General features: G+C 35.5%; 1 long non-coding RNA gene across 1 annotated transcript; it reads right to left on the bottom strand.

Annotated features, from left to right (window-relative positions):
• Positions 1-5960: 5960 nt before the first annotated feature.
• On the bottom strand, positions 5961-7621 carry LOC110905799. Its single transcript, XR_002573428.2, has 3 exons — positions 7545-7621; positions 6569-6634; positions 5961-6127 (listed from the first exon to the last, which is right to left on the bottom strand). It is a non-coding gene; the product is annotated as an uncharacterized LOC110905799 (long non-coding RNA).
• Between the last annotated feature and the right edge of the window lie 2471 nt (positions 7622-10092).

Raw genomic sequence — 10092 nt, 5'->3', positions numbered from 1 at the left:
AGTACATTTTCCAGTACATTACATACTAAGTTTTCATTTGTACGATTTGATGCATTATAAATCAGCTATAACACTCAAAAGTACCAAAGTATAACGAGTGTGTTGATAAGCAACATATGTACATAGAAATAAATGTTTGAAACTGGAAAATAAGATGTTATTCACCTTACAACCACTAAAACCTTAAGAGAGGATTGTTCTAAAGTCCATAGACAAATTACAAGTGCTAATCCCAACGTTAAGGTTCTTCAAGGGAAAATCTCACTGCATAATTATGTCATTAGACTAGGCATAAGCAACGAGACTATCCATTATTCTAAAGAACAGTTGGATAAATTAATTAGATAGAAACTTACTAATGATATTTAAGTCTGATAATTTTAATATTCCAATTAACACATGATTAGTTGACTCTAGTTCCATACGTTTCCTTACCAGAACTCGACAAATAACTAACATGAGAGTTAGTGACAAAATTAAATGTTAAGACTATAAGAACCATAATGAACAGTCTTCCAACAACGCTTTTCGATACCTTATATATTCTGATTAATCAGAATATAGTATCATGATTAAGCAATGTTATGAAGGTTATGAGGTTTGCATGGTCATCATAAAGTCACACTTATCTTAAACTCTCCTCTTATTTGTTCTAAATATCTGGATAGAAACATTACTAAGATGAAACTAGATGATTCCTTATTTTTTTCACAACTTTTGTCATTATGCAAATGAGAATTTGACAAAAGGAAAATGAGACTTATAAATTTCATCCATTAGAACCAAAATTCATGAGAAATCATGACATGGTTAATGAGGATGATTATTCATCTAATCTCATTTTAAGTGATTTTAAATCATGACGTTAAAGCCCTAAAATATGACTTGGCTTAGGGAATAAGCATGGGTCCATCATAAGTCATTCATTGACATTTGTGGAACTTATTCCAAATGGAATATTCAGACATAATTCATTTATCATTTAACAGACTATCAACTTGTATCTAAATTTTGTCACATATGGCCCACGGTCTTAGAAGAAATTTATTCATACATATACTTTATAAGATTTCTATTAAATATGTTCCTAAAGTTTCTTATGATATCTGGACATTAAAGAAATCAAATAAAGTCTAACGTATATGTGATAGGTTCCCGCGTCACGTAGCTCATTGAAACTTTTCTTGTAGCATTTTAGAGATATTAAAGATCAGTGGGAGCATTAAGTGTCTTAATAATAACTTGCAATAGTTGCAAGAGGTGGGGAGTGAAAATTTTACATTACCTTATAAGTTTGCACCTCTTGTACAAGACACCGCTCCATCATGACACTGTTCTATCATCAATACTTGTCTCCTCAAATCTAATGCTACTCTTACAAAAGTTTCATTGTTTCTTAATTGTGGGCACACTTAGATTTCTTACCTAAACTAACATAATCCTCAACAAGAGAAACTACAACAACTAACGTCATTAACTTGTTTCTCTATTAGAATTTGTTGGTCGTTTCACATTGACCCTACGCATGCTGAGTTCCTAAAGATTTCTAAGTTCGGTGGGAGCAGTCAAAGTCCTTATCATGATTTGCAAGGAATACAAGAGGCGGGGGGAAGAGTGTCATTAAATTTCACTCTGAATTTAACTCCGATTACACCTCTTGTACACTATACTGCACCAACTCTTACAAACTTAGAATGAAAATGATAGCAACCTAACCAAGAGCTAATCCATAAAATTGAAACTTCTAATGAACCCAATAATCAACTCAGGAGGTCATCTAGGTTTAAAAGCCTACTAACTTTGATGATTACATAACCTCCCTAATTGAAGTTGAAATGGATTTTGGAAATGTTTACTGATCCTATCTCTTCAAATTAAGCCATTAGTGTAAATCAATCATATGAATGGAATAAAACAGTTTTCTAGTAAAACTGATTTTATGTGTTTGTGTAACATTTGGGATTTGATTGAATTACCTTAGAGTGTTCATAACTAAACCAAATCCTAATATAAGCGTTAAGACACTCAAAAGCATGATTGGTTGTCAAAGGTTGTTCTCAGGAAGAGATAAATTATTAAAGAATCTTTATTGCATATCTAACAAAAGATTTCTTTGAGGATCATCACTGTTCTAGTAACTTATAATAGTTTTAAGCTACATTAGATGAACATTAAAACGATTTTCCCTAATAAATGGCTGACACATTTACATGTTCATTAGATAACAACCTAAAGTTTCAAAATGAAGGTTAAAGAACACTTTATTTGTAAGCCAATAATATCCATGTATGGGTTAATGCAAACATCATAATGTGATGAAAAGCTAACGTAATTATTTTCATCAAGAATCAAGTGGATTAATGTACCTACCTCAAGATGAGTGGGAGCAACCAAAATAAACTTGTCTATATAGATGACATTCTTTGACAAGCATATGTTACATAAGTCAAAGCATTGTTAACACAAACTTTGATATAATAAAACTCAGAGATATCTCTTACGTGATTGATATCATAACATACTGAGATAGACCCAATGGGATATTAGTTTCGTTCCATAAGTTTAACATTAAATGGGTCCTTACATATGTAACAATCAATATTGCTCTCCTTTAGAGGACAATAGGATAAATGAGATTATTTATTTATGCTTCATTAATTAGAAGCCTTATGTGAGTTTAAGTCTATACTCGTTTAGATATTACTCATATTGCAACACACTAGATATGTCTAGATTAATGTGTAGCATCTAATGGAGTATTACAATATCTTTAAAAGAAACGAGAGATTACAATTTAAAGAAGAAGTGAGAATTAAAACCGGTTTATTACTCTAACTTTGAGATATTCGAAGATTATAAAATGCAGTTTCGGGTATATCTTTATGTCAGCAGACAAAACCTATTTCATGGAGGAGTCATAATGCACTGATATTAAACAACCTGAGTTATAACGACATAACATGGTCACTAAATGTTGTTGGAAATTTAATCAGTGGACTCATAAGTTTATTAACTCCATATAATGTTTTGAAGAATTAGTGTGATAAAGTCAGCTACCATAACTCCTTGAACAGTAACAGTTCAAGAGGTGCTGCATTAAGTTTCGATACGCAATTAATTATTCGTTTATGAACGAATTGAGGAAACTAAGTTTTGTATCGAATACATTCATGATATGCTTAAGGATCCTATAACTGAATGGCTATTACCCATAAGTCTTATTAAGAGAGCTCATAGACGGGTATTAATTAATAGTCATGCGCAATTGCATATCGTACTATGAATGACTAAGTATTAGTTAATTTTCCTCAAGTTTGATTTTGTATGTCTGTTATAATATGTTCAACCGGTATAATGGCATATAGACAAATAAAAGTTACAAATAAAACAAAGGGCTTACGCGTATTTTGATCATGATGATTAGGTTTTAAATTAAGGCTATAGTATGATTAATGGGGGTCCTGAGTCGCATAATGATTCAACGGCTGTATTTTTCTGCTATAGTACTTGTTTAAGGCTAAAATGAGTGTTAACTCCTGATCAGGCTTATCTAATACTCATAGTAAATGATTACTCGGCTAAGTGGGAGAATGTAAGATTAAATATATTACGTATTAATATTTAATCTATAGCCATCATAATCATTTACATTATAGAGATCAAAATATATTAGAACCTATTATTTAATTAGTTGGTAATTGTTGATGGACCATATTACCCTTAGTAACTAATTAGGTTTCCTCCTGGGTGCTTATATAAGGAGAGTTATGTGGAGGTTTAGGGGTTACTCAGATATACAATTCACACACCCCATTAGCCATAACATCATCACGAAACCTCCTCTCCATAACCGATACCCCTTTTCGGTTCTCTAAGTCCCCATCATCAGTCAGCACCCTAAGGAGGAACCAGATCAAGATGACAGGCATGTCGAACTCCATTACTGGATTCTCCTCTGCACTATCTGCTGTGACAGGTATGATTTATATTGTTTTCTTCATGCATAAACAGAACTGAACCAACATGCTCAAGATGTAGGTGGATCGTTGTGTGAACTAATGTGCATGCCCAATGTTAATAATAAAAAAATTGGACGTTTAGATACTTATTAAGCCCAAGGTACTTTAAACATTCAGAAATATCAATAAATCAAGAACCATAAAACATGTCTATTATCATGAATAAGTTAACCAACAAATCATATAACAAAAAATACTTGTATGATTTTGAAGTTGAATTCTACTTTTATCATGAGTTGGATAGGGATATAATTGTATGTATTTTCTTCATTCAAAAGTGTACACTATTGAAAATTTGGCGGCCTGACTTAACAAAAGAAAGAATTTCCAAGTCTACAATTGCTGATACAGATCATTCCCAACTCTGTTATCCACACATCAAACCCCTTTTACACTTGCTACATCCCTCATACGAATGTGTTCGTTTTTTCTTGAGTCAAGTCTATTGTGCATATGTTATAGGAGGTAGCTTGATTATCATACGAATGTGTTTTTTTTTTTTTTTTTTAAGTCAAGTCTATTATGCATATGTTGTATGAAGTAGGTTGATTGATCAGTTGTAGATCAACAAGTATCTTGTGTGTAAAGATTTACTGAAACGCTTTTTCTCCTTTTTTATAAAACTAGTAATAAGGCCCGCGCGCGTTGCGGCGCCAGGACATCGCAAGTATCGAATAGATTTGTTCAAGTGTTAGGTAATGCGTTAAGCATATGAAAACGCGTTTTTCCCAAACTAGTGTGGGTGGAAAACTTATTTACCAAAATGGGTAATTTGAAAAATATTTACCAAAATGGGTGTTTTTTAAAAACTCATTTTTCTCACTCTTAATCTTAATCATCTTTTCAAAAACATAAGAAAAGAGTTTCACAATAAATAACAAATATATATATATATATATATATATATATATATATATATATATATATATATATATATATATATATATATATATATATATAGGGAGCCGCTAAAATGAAAACCACTCCCAGTTGTAAGAACCATGAGAACTACTCTCCCCCAATCAGATTATGCCAACTTAAAGGGTATTTTAGTCATTTACACCAAATGTCAAATCTCTGCTCTCTCTCTCCATTTAAATCACCTGACTTTTTAAATCTCCTCTCTCATCTCTCATCTCTCATCTCTCATCTCTTCCTTTTTCTATATTCAAAGTTCCATTCAAAGATCCAGACCACAACAAACACCCCATGAAACCACAACAAACACCCCATGAAACGCTCAACGAGGACAGTAGAGAGACAGAGAGAGACGGCAGAGGTAGGTGGACGACGGCGATCGAGGGGATTTTCCGGCGACCCGCCTGAGAAGATGACGATGGTGAGCGACGGTTAGTTGACAAGATCGAGGGGGTTTTCCGACGAAGCACAACCCTTTACCTGTTTTACTACACTTTACCGGAACCGGTTTGGGAATTGAGCCTGGTTTTAGGATACAGAAAATGTTTTCCACAAACAAACCCTCTTATGTTTGTTTTTGTATGATCTGCTTCTGCATTTTAGTTTTTGTTTTTGGCTTCATGTTCGGACTATTTCTGCTAGGAACAAGCTATGGCTTCTGTTGCTCACCTTCATCACTCCCCTCTCTCCGGAAACAACCTTCGCCATTCGCGTATTCCTGGCCTTCAGTAACCAACCCTTACCTGCAAAAACCTTGTCGGTTTTACCGCTTTGCCTCTATGATTTAAGCCAATTGATATACTATCTATTCGACAACCGATTCCCTGTACCGGTGGTGGAGGTGGTAGTGCTGGTGTTGGCAATGGAAGCTGTGGCGGAGGGGGAGGTAATGGTGGTGATAGTTGCCCGGACAAAGGGGGGAATGTCACACCCCAACCAATGGCGGAAACATCGGGATGAGACGAAGTGTGAAGATTGCTAGAGACATCATAACGCTATTTGTGACAATATTTAATAAACCGATTTCATTTCATAGATAAATAGTCAAACATACAAGGAAATCCAAATAACAAGTTCAAAAGAAATTCGTAGCAACATAATCAAAATTTGATACAACATTTAAACCTAACGTCTATATGTGTATCTAGGCATCATTGCTACTTCATTTTCATGGCATCATCATCATCAACCTGTAACATGTTAAAATAAAATTCAATGCAAAAGCAAAGGCGAGTACACAAGGTTTAAATAGCATAGCATAAGTATAAAAACATTTTACTCAAATCCACATGGCAATTTGTAAGCGAGGTAATTAGCATGCATAACATTACATTTAAACCCAAAGTGTCCACTAGTATTTAGCATCCCTCGCCACAAATGTGACGAGACCGTATAGTATAAAGACCTAACAATCCCCCGTCGGGTGGTGTGCTACTCCTATAGCGCTATAATTGTTAAGCGAGGGTATAACATAGTAATGGCATAAAGCATGTATTATCTAGCATAACAAGTAGCATGTATAACGGATTGAGTTCATAAAGCATGTTTATGTGTGTGTAAGTGTAATTTTGTATGGTATCATGTTACAACCCAAAAGTGGTTTAAAATGTAAATGGGTCGAGTGTACTCACGGTTTTGCAAGCTTTCCCACTTGAATCCGTGAAGAGTTGATTTGATGGGGGGAACACCAAGTTATCCTACAAGAGGAAGGTCAAGGTGTATGAGTAATTTGGAAGAAAGATGGGATATTCGGACTTTAAGATTCAAAGAATGAAAAAGTAAATATTATGAAAATATTCACTATGGTATTAGCACTTGTCTTGACACTATAGTAATCCCTAAGGATTTTTATGTGATTTCATAGGTTCAAGACCTATTAGAATCGTGACAAGGAACTACACACATAGTGATAAACTTATTAGCTTGATAGGGGATTTATATAATCACTACCAAGGGTTCGGTTTTAAGGTTTATCATAGTTATAATATACATAATAATTTACTTAGTCATGTAGGAGGCGGGAGGTTGGACCTTCCACTTTGGTACCTCTTGGTGTCATATAAGTCAAGTAGGAGGTGGGAGGTGAAACCCTCCACTTTGGTACCTCGAATGATTTATTAACATGTGGTCATGTAGGAGGTAGGAAGACGAATCTTCTCTTTAGGAACCTCATAGATATGTACAAGAAATAATACAACTAACTAAGCAAAACATCAAGTGGTGTGTGGACATGTATGTAGGTTAGCCTAGGCTAGCCAAGTAGTCACACCATCTTCAAGTTCAAGACTTGACACCACTTATGAGCTAAGAACTCGATTAAAACAGAAAGTTTAGAGTGTTTAGACACTCCTATTAAGTGTAAAACAACCTTGGTTTGGCTTTACTAATCATACAAGAGACTAGAAGCATAAGAACACAAGTTTGTTTGAAGTAAACAAGAGTTTAGAAAGTTTTTAAAAACACAACAGAAAGTTTATGGACACTTTTAGGGTATTTCCAGGTCTGATTTCTCCAAGGAGAGATCAAGGAATCAAGCCCAAAGATTATCCAAGCATTTAGAAAGAAGAATCAAGTGATTTGGTTGAGTTTTGAGCAAGTTATGCTCACTTTTGTAAGGAGGTATGAATCTGTCCGAATTTCTGAATTGCAAGAACTTTGAGAGTGATTTTGTAGAGATTAGAGAGTGTTGAAAGTGTCTAAGTGCTTGGAGAAGGTGGGTATTTATAGGGAAGGATTAGGGTTTAAGTTTGGTTGGCATTTAAGAGTTTAGTTGGGGGTTAAAACAAATAAAAAAAAAGAAATTGTTGCTGCCTACGAGGCTTGCACACGGAAGGCTGGCTGATTCAGCCATCAACTATCTTCTTTTTGTTACATAAAAGGTTAGATATTGTATTAATTATTTAAACAACTTTCCATTAATCAAGATTAATATTCATAGGTGGTTTTAACACTCAAAAAAAAAGTTGCCAAAGAGGCTGTACTCGTTACCTTTGTTTCTTTCTTTTTATTTATTTATTTATTTTTTTTTTATGAAAAGTAATATTTGAAATGCCAACATCAACGAATGTTGATGTTTGTTGTATTATTATTATTATTATTATTATTATTATTATTATTATTATTATTATTATTATTATTATTATTATTATTATTATTATTATTATTATTATTATTATTATGTTATTAGGATTATTATTATTACTAATATATTATTAGAATTAACCACGTATCTAATAGTTAACAAGCATGTATATGTTATGAGTACCAGTACGTCGGGTATCGGTTGCGCGTATGAATTCGAGATTGGTAACGTATAACCCGAGTATTGCAACACGTGTAAGCATGTATAAAAAATAGAATTTCATTATGACCAAAGTATCAAACGAATGCACATATCAATGTATAAGCATGTATAAACAAAAGATCAATTTCATTACGATCGAAGTCCCAGATTTACAACGGTTTGAAACGAAATACGAGATACAAAAGGAATAAGCTTCCAAAAATAGAAATACGAACAAGACTTGCTATAAATGGAAAGTACGAAAATAGCCGGGCGTTACAGTCTCCCCTCCTTTAGGAAATTTCGTCCCGAAATTTAGGAAGACGTAGGGAAGAGATGAGGATATTTCGACTTCATTTCACTTTCGAGCTCCCAAGTAAATTCAGCGCCACGTTTTCCTTCCCATCGAACTTTAACAATAGGAATTCGACTGCGCCTCAGTTGCTTGGTTCCTTGGTCCATGATTTCGACCGGTTTTTCCACGAAGTGAAGCGTTTCGTTGACTTGCAAGTCTTCGAAAGGAACGTGGAGTCCTTCGTCAGCTAGACATTTCTTTAAGTTGGACACGTGGAAGACGGGGTGTACGTTGCTGAGTTCTTCGGGCAGGTCTAGTCTATACGCAACCTCGCCAATCCTCTCGAGAATTTTGAAAGGACCAACGTAGCGAGGTGCGAGTTTCCCTTTCTTGCCAAATCGAACCACGCCCTTCCAAGGGGATACCTTGAGAAGCACGAAGTCACCTGTCTCAAATTCCATAGGTTTGCGTCCTTTGTCAGCGTAACTCTTTTGTCGGCTCCTGGCTTTCAATAAGTTGTCTCGAACCTGTAAAATCTTGTCCGTCGTCTCTTGTATAAGCTCGGGACCGGTGATTTGGGCTTGACCAATCTCGTGCCAACAAATAGGCGAACGGCACTTGCGACCATACAATGCTTCGAAAGGTGCCATTTGAATACTCGCGTGATAACTGTTATTGTACGAGAATTCGACCAAGGGCAAGTGTGAATCCCAGTTGCCACCAAAATCTATTACGCATGAACGAAGCATATCCTCTAAGGTTTGGATAGTACGCTCGGTTTGACCGTCAGTCTGAGGATGGAAGGCAGTGCTAAGGTTGAGTTTAGTACCCATAGCAGATTGAAAAGTTTGCCAGAGACGAGACGTAAAACGAGCATCACGATCAGAAATGATGTCGATGGGAATACCATGACGACAGATTATCTCCTTCATGTAGACCTTAGCCAATTTCTCGACTTTGAAATCTTCACGAATAGGGAGGAAGTGAGCTGACTTGGTCAATCGATCAACGATTACCCAAATGCTGTCATGACCAGCAGTAGTGCGAGGAAGCTTAGTGATAAAATCCATGGCAATGCTCTCCCATTTCCAGATAGGAATTCTTGGTTGTTTGAGTAAGCCAGAGGGACATTGATGTTCAGCTTTCACTTTGGAACAAGTGAGACATTTTGAGACGAAGGTGGCTATATCCTTCTTCATTCCAGGCCACCAATAGGATGTACGCATATCATGGTACATCTTGTCGGCACCAGGGTGAATAGAATACTTCGTGTTATGGGCCTCCTTCATCAGGAATTTGCGAAGATCATCACGGTTGGGAATCCAGATGCGATTGAGATAGTATAAAATGCCATCAGATTTGGACACGAGACTATTTTCAGCACCACATTGCATCTCGTTGTAGAGGTTACCCTCATTAACGGACGTATACTGAGCGTTACGTATGCGATTTTGAAGATCGTGGACGAGTTGGAAACAACGGATACTTTTGACATGAGTTTTACGACTAAGAGCGTCGGCTACTACATTCGCTTTACCTGGGTGGTATTTGATTTCGCAATCGTAGTCGTTTAACAA

The sequence above is a fragment of the Helianthus annuus genome, chromosome 14 (assembly GCF_002127325.2).
Source record: "Helianthus annuus cultivar XRQ/B chromosome 14, HanXRQr2.0-SUNRISE, whole genome shotgun sequence".
NCBI classification, from domain to species: domain Eukaryota; kingdom Viridiplantae; phylum Streptophyta; class Magnoliopsida; order Asterales; family Asteraceae; genus Helianthus; species Helianthus annuus.
The sequence above is the reverse complement of the archived record's forward strand: the minus strand, read 5'-3'. Positions and strand labels throughout refer to the sequence as shown.